Consider the following 9,729-nt stretch of genomic DNA (forward strand, 5'->3'; position numbering starts at 1 on the left):
CAAGGAGAAACTTAAATCAACCACTAGTTTTTGTATTCTCAGTCAACTGATCATAAGTAACTCCCTATGAGTCCATAGGTGTAGGCTGGTAGAAAGATGGTACTGTAGCAGGAGTGGAGACTATAGGCATTTTGGATACCTCATCCTACAGCTTGTACATTCAGCTCCTACCTTATCTTGTATATATAACTTTGATTTAATGATGGAGTGCTATTGTGAACTTCTAAATTTATGACACCATGGGTCAAACAACATCCAGTTCACAGTGGGAAGCTGAGGTCACATGGTGACTTGGTGACCCATGGTTAGGCTTTCAGTCTCCCTAATACCCTGTACCAGCCCAAAAGCTGTTTTTCAAAATGGGAGTAGTCTGCAGAGAATGGCAGAACTTTGCTACAAAATTTGAAGGATCTGCTCTGTAATTCTCCAATAGAGGCCTGACAAGAAATTCAAACTGCAACTCTATCTGCCACTATCATCTCAGGCACTATTGGATCAAGTGAGTCATATGGCCCAAGTGATAAAGTGACTTGCATGGCAACCAGAACCTGTTGTAGCACCTTCACTTGTTGTGTTAATCTGGGTACTTTAAAGAAACAAATCCACAGAAACTTATATGTATAAAAGAGAGTTTTATATAAAGGGCAAGTGCACATCAAGAAAATATCCCAACCCGGTGCTGCCCAAGTCCACAGTCCAACATTAATCCATTAAACCATATGTCCAACACCAATCCACAAAGTCCTCCTCCATCTCACAAAACACACACTATGATGCCAACTGCAAGAGGAAAGCCGAATCAGTGAATGTGTAAGCATCTCAGTGCTAGCAGGGGTCTCCACACGGCTGCTCCAGCACCCAGGGCTGTATCAGGGTAGGTCCATGTGGCTTCTCCTCAGGAATGTCTTGCAGGAATTGAGCCTTGCCAGCTGAAGCAGGAACTAGCTAAGGCAGCTGTGCCCTAGTCTGACCATCAGAAAGCAAGAGACCTGAGAACTCAAAAGGCAAGAATCACTGAGCCATTTATCTCTCCACCCTTCAATTAACCCCCCCATGTGTTTCTCTGCCAGGTTGGCACAATAAGCTAACTAACTCACTTGTCTATGCCCCACTAAAAACTGGGTTTCTCACTTCACTTGATATATAAGTCTGAGTACCACACCCAAGTGAGGGATATGTTGACTCCAAAATGCTAAGAGGCTCAGCAGGCATTATTCCTCCTTTTTATTTGTGGGAAGTGCCAGATGTAATAACTTATCTTTCACTTTAGTAGGTGTATCTCAACATGCCCCACATGACATGACCATAGCCCTAGAAATTTCACTGTTGTGGAACAAACCTGGATTTTGTCGGGTTAATTCCCCAACTTCTAGCATACAGTTGTTTTACCAATGAATCTAAAGTCATTATATTTCTCCCTTACTAGTTACAATCAGCATAATGGCATCAGTGCAATGGACCAATGTGACATTTTGTGGAAGGAAAAGGTGATGAAATCCCTGTGGAGTAAATTATGGCAAAGTACTGGAGAGTTGACATATCTCTGAGGGAGATTTTTAAAAGTGTGTTGTTGCCCTTGCTAGCTGAAGCAAACTGCTTCTGATGATCCTTTGAAACCAGATCTTAGAAAATGGCATTGACCATATCAATAGCTGAATACCAGGTACTAGAATAAGTAGTAATTGCTACAGCAACAAAACCACATCTGAAACATCAGTTGCAGTTGGTCACCACCTGATTAAATTTACAATAATCCACTGTCATTTGCCAAGATCCGTCTGATGTTTATACAGGCCAAATAGGTGAGTTAAATGATCACTTGATGGGAATCACCCTGCGTAAGTCCTTTAAGTCCTTGATGATGGAATTAATCTCTGTAATCACCCCAAGGATGTGATGTTCCTTTTGTTTACTATTTTCCTAGACAGAGACAGTTCTAATGGCTTACACATGGCTTTTCCTACCTGTGGTACTCACATAACTTGTTCTCAATTTGAGACTTAAGAGTGAAGGGGTGGAGTTTAGCCTGTCAATCAGGTCTCGGCTTGGTGACTTCATTTGGAGGTGGTAAGGAGATAAATAGCTTGCTGGAGGCAGGACACTAGCTGACTCCCTGGAAGACATTACTGACGACGAGCCTGATGGAGCTACATTGATGCAGCCAGAGTCCTACAGCTCTGGAGGGAGACCCCTGTCAATATTGAGATGTTTCTACTGCCACTGGATCCACAAGACTTTCCCTCCACAGGTCTAAGATCTTCACTCGGCATCATTACATTTGTTTCATGAGTCGGAAAAGGACTTTATAGATTGGTATTTGATATATGGGCTAACATAAGACTTATGGTGTTGATCTGGACTGGGCTGTTTTCTCAATAATCAATTGCTCTTGTATGTAGAGCTCTTTCTTATACACATATGAGCGTCTATGAATTTGTTTCTCTATTCAACCTGGACTAACACACTACCATAATAACACCTATTACACATTTTTTATGGATCAAACAGGGTTTTGCCAGTTACTCAGTGTGTCTGTTCCAATAATGCATTATAGAACTTGGAAAATTACTATAGGATGGGTTCAGAAACCAGTGGACACACTGTGAGATGAATCTGAACTAAGATCTATTAATAACTTGACCTCCATATGCTCCCACTCTGATTAGTAGCCCTTCAAAACATTTTGGGTTTCATGGGATTAATGTCAGTTTAGAGCCAATGTCCAGTAATCCATGAAAAGTCTAATTATTTTATTTTCCTAATGAACAATAACTCTTTTTGAAAAGTCACAGATCCCTTTGGGTAAGACTAGGAGAAAGACTAACATTATAAACCTTTGGTGCTGTAGTGAATCTTTCCTCAAATGGATCTAGCCTCCAGTCATTCATGAAATTTGGGTCTGTAAACTGACTTAAATCTGGAAATTGGTTGACGATTCTGAAAATTTTAGATTGTTTTTCACCTGATCTAAAATTTCTTTGCTTGTATAGGTCAAGGAAATGTTTAGCAATCTTCAAATGTATGTTGCTTCTAGGGAAACCATACCTAAGTAGCCATAGGACCGTACCAGTCAGGCTATTCTGATCATTACTTTGACTCTGCTCTCCGTTATGGTAACCACACCCACATTGCCTTTGTCAATTGAGTGCTGCAACTTGGGCCTTACCCCATGGGGTCCAATCAGCTCCAATACAGGCAAGTGTCTTAATTCATTTAGGATATTTCCCACTGTCAATCCTAGGTGACAAAAGAGCATTCCCAGGAGTCTTCATAGATACTTGGGCTCCCGTCACAAATTTGTTTGTTTTGGTAAAAGGTGTTGATCGAACATCAGAGGGCTCTGGCATCAACCAGGGTCAGCCAGCAGCAAGGTGAAGGCAGAAAGAAAGGGGCGATTCCCAGAGCCCTCCTTATATAAAGGCCATGCCCACAAGGAGTCACTATCAGACTGTGACCTGAATGACACGTTGAATATCTTCAAGTTGACATGAAATTATGTAACTACCACATTTGACTAATCTTCTTTTAGGTATATGGATATTATTCTATGACAGAAAATATTGCACTTCACGATAGATCTTAAAATGTTCTTTTTGTTGATAGATGTGTTAACATTCCTTTTCAATTTGTCATTACTTACATAATAAATCATAGGAATGTTTGATTCAACATAACCAATACTTTGTTCAATTCAGCACACTTATGCCTGGATTTCTGAGTCATGTATTTCATTTTATTTTTGATGACTTATAATTGTCCTAGATTTATACTTCATATATTCCAGGTCCCCAACATCAATGGATGTTTGAAGCTACTATTTATTTATTTATCTATTTATCTATTTATTTTTAATTGGTGCTCCACCAACAATTAAAGTACCAAAACTTTCCTTCATCTAAGTCATTAAAAGTGATACTAGTTTGAGGAAACAGACAGCTCTTCCCAAGTCATATTTAAGTGTCTTTTAACTGAGGGGTTCATCTTCTGGCACTATATCAAACAATTTTCCACCGCTTTGTATAAGGAGATTTCAGGGGCCAATTTATGAGAAGTAAACTGCATATTCATTCTTCTTAGTTTGTCTTAGAAGACTAGTGTCTGCCTCAATGGGCTCAATTATAAGAATAATTGTAATGATGGGACTGGAACATGCAGTGTTTTGTTGTGTTGTGCAGAGTCGCTATGGGTTGGAGTCAACTTGATGGCACCTAACATGCATGCTGATATGGTACCTGGGCTGTGTCTGGAGCATTGTTTGGGAAATATGCTTCAAGTGATAATCCAGGTTTCTGTCTCTTAATATTAGAAAACTTTAGCACCTCTTCGGGAATATAGTGCATGTCTTCCTGTTTTACCATCTAAACTTCACCTTTGAGGACTTGCTGTGTGTTTGAGGCTACAGTTTTCTAATATTAAATACACAAAGACTGATCCTTCCTGATAACACATTCATAGTAAAGGAGAAGTTTCTCCATCTTCATTCTATGGAACACACTGGATCCATTGGTAGATTTGTTTGTTCATCGAGCAGTTCACAAGGTACTCAATATACTTTTCCAACACCATAATTGAAATTCATCAATTCTTCTCCAGTCTTCTTTATTCACTGTCTAGCTTTTATAAGGGAGAAAATATGAGGCTTTCAACTCCCATAAAGTTTCACCATCTCAGAAACTGACATGGGAAGTTCTGCTCTGTCCTACAAGGTTACTATGAGTCCGAATAAATGCTATGAAAGTGAGTTTGGCTTGAGGTTTCATAATCATATGAGGCAGCTAAAAATACTATGGCTGGGGTAAACTACACCTTATCCTCAAAGTATCATATTTTCTCCTTAGCAGAGGTTTTTTTTGTAGCATACGTTGTTCTTAACTGCTGCTTCCATGAGTGTTGATTTTGTTTCTAAGTAAAATTAAATCCTTAAGCCTTTCTCTGTTTATAGTAATGTTCTTTATTGACCCAAAGGTAAGGATTTATTTTTGTTTTCTTGCATTGAAGTGAAATCCATACAAAAGGCTGAGGTGTTTGGTATTCATCAGTAAATTATTCAAATCCCTTATTGTTTCCAATACTGGTTACATTTTAGGATGTTAACCATAAAGTCAGCATTGCAAAACCACCAGCTGGTCCTTGGAATAAAGATAAGGCTTCTACCTCTGTAAAGAGCTACACTCTTAGAAATACACTGAAGGAAATTCTACCCTATACTATAGGGTCGCTATGAGTCAGAATTAACTTTATGGCACTTAGTTTGTTCTTTTGTTTTTATGGGCAAAATATTGAATGATGCAGGAACCAACAGGAGATGATGGGAAGAATACAAAAATGGTATGGAAATATTTGGTCAATATTCAACCATCTGAAGAGGCAGCATATTGTCAAACACTGATTATAATGAAGGAAAAAATCAAAGGTGACACAACCTAGAACCCAGGAGTTGATGTGAATACAACTGAAATGTTTTCACAGACTTATATAGTCCTGAAAGCATTCAATTATATATTTTAAGATATTTGGAATAGAATGAATCCATCTATTGAGTATTTGCTCCACACCTGTTCCTATCCCAAAGAAAGGTGATCCACAAAATGTGGAAAATATGAAGAATGTCCTTAATAGTATATGCAAGTAAAATGTTACTAGATCTTAGACTGGGTTGACTAGATAAACAAATCCAGAGACATTCATATGTGTGGAAGAGAGAGCTTTATCTCAAAGACCAATTGTATATTGAGAAAATATCCCAGCCTAGTCCAGATCAAGTCCATCAATTCAATATTAGCCCATATGTCCAATATTAGTTCATATGTTTCTCGTCATACTCACATAGAACATGCAATGATGTCAATACAGGAAAATCACAGGCTGGTTGGTGAAAAATTTTTTAGATCCAGTGCCAGTGGAAGCATCTCAGCGCTGGCTCCTCCACCTCTCTGAGTGTGGACTGCCAACAGAAAGGTGCAGCAGAGGGAAAAGAAGTTCGCAAAATCCTCATGAGAAGACTATGCCCACAAGGAAGCATCATGAGGCTTGACTCTACCCCTTCACGCTTACTATCCTCCAGTTGACACATCACTATGTAAATAACATAGGAGAGATAATTTTTAATGTATGTAACTATTGTACATTGACAGAAAGCTAACAGGAATTAAAACTGAAGAGGCTGTACCAAAAGTTGATTTTAGGAGGCAAGGGGTTTTTTTAATAACCTTAACCAGTTTGGGCTGTTTGGAAGAAAAAAGAGAAGACCACACCGGACAGTGGGCTATGCCACTTAGTATAGTTCACTACTATTTTATAGCCTACTTAAAAAAAAAATAAAACTGAAGAGGCTGTGCACGATGAATATCATTGCTGACTTCACGTGGATTGTGGCTGAAAGTAGAGAAACCTGAAAGCTGTTTGACTGTTTTTCTTGACTCTGGAAAGTTTTCAAATATGAATACCACAACATATTGCATCTCCCATTGGTAAAGTGAGAAGTCCCGAAAACCTTGTTGTATTCATCTGGAACATAAAACAAGATACAGTTATTTAAACAGAACAAGACACTACTTCATAGTTCAAAATCAGGAAAAGTATATATCAGTGTTGTATGCTTTCACTGTACTTATGTAATCTCTATGCTCAAAATTATTTGAGAAACTGGATTAATAATCAGCGTCAAAATAAGATGACTAATTAACCACCTGAAATATGCAGATGCTGCACCTTTGTTTGATGATTGGGAAGAGAACTTGAAACACTAATGATGAAGATCAAAGACTATAACTTTCAGCATGGAATGCAACTCAATATAAAGAAAACACAAATCCTCACAACTTTACTAATTAATATTATTATTTATTAGGTGATAATAAACAATATTCTTATAACTAAGCAAAAGATGGAAGCTGTCAAGGATTTCATTTTCCTTGGATTCACAATCAATGCTCATAAAAGCAAAAGTGAGAAAGTTTTGGATAAATCTGCTGCAAAGGATCTCTTTAAAATGTTGAGCAAAGATGTCACTTTGAGGACTAAGGAGTGCCTGGACCAAACCACAGTCTTTCAATGTCCTCATATACATGTAAAAGCTGGACAATGAATAAAGAAGACAAGAGAAAAATTGATACATTTGAATTATTGTTTTGACAAAGAAAGTAAATAAGCCATTGTTTTTAGGTGCCATTGAGTTCCAACCCACTGTGATTTTCTGTGCAACACTGCCTGCTCCTGGGCCTTCTTCACAACTGTTCCTATGTTTGAGCCATTTGTGGGAGGCATGGCGTCAGTCGATCTCCTTGAAGGCCTTCCTCTTTTTAGATGTCCCTGCTCCAGGGACTGGTCTCTCCTAACATGCCCAAAGAAAGTAAGATGAACTCTCTATCCTGCATCTGAAAATCACTTTGGCTGGACTTCTTCCAAGATAGATTTGTTTGTCCTTTTAGCAGTTCATGGAACTTTCGATAATCTTTACCAACACCAAAATTAAACTGCATAGGTTCTTCTTTGGTCATCTTCATTCAATTTCCAACTTTCACATGCATATGAAGCAAATATAAATACCATGGCTTGATACAGGTGCACCGTAGTTCTCAAAGTAAAATTCTTGCTCTTTACCACTCTAAAGAAGTCTTGTCCAGCATATTTACCTATTGCTACATGTCTTTTGATTCCTTGATTGCTGCTTCCATGAGCATTGATTGTATATCCAAGCAAGACAAAATTCTTGACCACTTCAAATTTTTCTACATTTATCATGATGTTATCTATAGGTCAACTTGTGAGGATTTGGGTTTTCTTTTCATTGAGTTGTAATCTGTACTGAAGGCTGCAATCCTTGATCTTAATCAGCAAATATCTAAAGCCCTCCTCACTTTTAGTTAGCAAAGCTTGTTAATAAGCCTTCTTCCAATCTGGATACCTCATTCTTCTTCATATAAGCAAGCTCAGCATACAGACTGAGCAAGTATGGTGAGAAGATACAATCCTGATATGCACCCTTCCTGATTTTAAACTATTCAGCATTCCCTTTTGCTGTTCATAGCAGAGATTGAAAACCTCATCATGGGCCATAAAAACATCATACATTTTGAGTTCCCCATAATGTATATTATATGGCCCATACATTCATGAAGTTGGACATGTACAGCAGCATTAAGTAACAAGTTGATTACACAGGAACACTTTTATCTTGAGAAGGACAGTATTTTGAGCTTAGTGGAAAACACACTCTGGATACAGATTTGTGTTCCCTGTATGCAATACTTATGACAAAACTACCATCCCTGGGGTTATAGAATATCTCATGCATTGGTCTTGTATTCCACACAGTATTTTTTCTTTTTTTTCCCACACAGTATTTTTTCATATCAAAGGACTCATTTCACAGAAAATTAAGAGCAGAAATGGGTCCAGGCTCATAGAATCCAGCTAAGAGATCTTTCAGGGTTGAGGCACTGTTATCCAGGAGGCTGTACATGATCTAAACTAGCATCCAATATGAGGTTCTGTTTCTCTAGTAGCCAATATTCATGGGTCTAGGAACCATTATTACTTCTAGTGACTCAATTGCAAGAATTTTACTTCTTGTCCACCTAGCCAGTGCTCTTTTTGTCCAGAGTTCTTAGTTCCAAAGAGAAGAATAGAATACTCCCATCTAGAGAGACAGTAATGACTCCATTGAATTTGAAGTTGAAATGCCTCCTAACCATTTTGGGTTCTTCATGCTTCTGGATAAACAAGGGGGGGGGGGAGGATGTTATTTTATTGAATAGTGTGATTCATCCTGATTACCAGGGATAAATTGGATTAGTACTGCATAATAATCTCCCATTAAACAACAATCAACTCCATGATGATATTTAACACAAATGTGTGAATCTCTAGCACTTGTTGTGGAGTGAAGCCCCTTGATCCGGTCACAGTCATGAGAAGTGGTCTGTTCCCTTTAAACAGACTGTGGGAAATCTTGTCACTTCAGTGAAATCTGGGTCTTGCACATGGTTTGTCAACCTACTGCCATTTTGCTTGCCCATCCCAGGAGCCATCAGTGCACTTCCAAATTTTGTATTCATTTGAGTATGTCTCTACCAACCTATAGTCTTCCTGCTTTCTGGTTCATCAACCCTTGTGGCTATGCATCAGTAGAAGCCTCCACCTTAAATCTGACCAACGGATTTGAACCAGACTGGACTTACCTGCTTCTAAAACTGTGAAAGGCTCGTTCTCAATATAAACATTGTTCTCTATATACCCATAAGTGTCATTGGCTTTACTTATCTAGAGACGATGTCCTTCTCCAGGAACTGATCTGTCCTGATAACATATCCAAAATATGTGAGAAGTCTCACCATCCTCACTTCTACGGAGCATTCGGGTTGTACTTCTTCCAAACCAGATTGGTTTGTTCTTGTAATCCGTAATTCTTTCAATATTCTTTGCCAACATCATAATTCAAATGCACAGATTCTTTGGTGATATTCCTTGTTCAACATCCAACGTTCACATGCACATGAGGGAATTTAAAACACCATTAGCTGGCTCAGCTAATGATAACAGGGTAACAGTTAATTCTTCTGGCCTAAGCCTAGATGAGGCTATGCTTGGGTGGTTATCAGTCCTGTGGTCTAATTTTTTTCTTTGAGCCCTTAACTTTCTTCATTCTCTTTTGTTCCAAGTGAGTTGGGATCAATAATCTTTGATGGCCACTGGCCAGCTTTTAAAACCCCAGGTGTTTAAAAATTA

General features: G+C 38.5%; 1 non-coding gene across 1 annotated transcript; it reads left to right on the forward strand.

Moving 5' to 3' along the window:
• The first annotated feature begins 6,165 nt into the window (after positions 1-6,165).
• Positions 6,166-6,309, forward strand: LOC142435368 (small nucleolar RNA SNORA4). The gene has a single exon (XR_012781436.1). It is a non-coding gene; the product is annotated as a small nucleolar RNA SNORA4 (small nucleolar RNA).
• Positions 6,310-9,729: the final 3,420 nt, after the last annotated feature.

This window comes from Tenrec ecaudatus, chromosome X (genome assembly GCF_050624435.1).
Source record: "Tenrec ecaudatus isolate mTenEca1 chromosome X, mTenEca1.hap1, whole genome shotgun sequence".
Classification (NCBI taxonomy): Eukaryota; Metazoa; Chordata; class Mammalia; order Afrosoricida; family Tenrecidae; genus Tenrec; species Tenrec ecaudatus.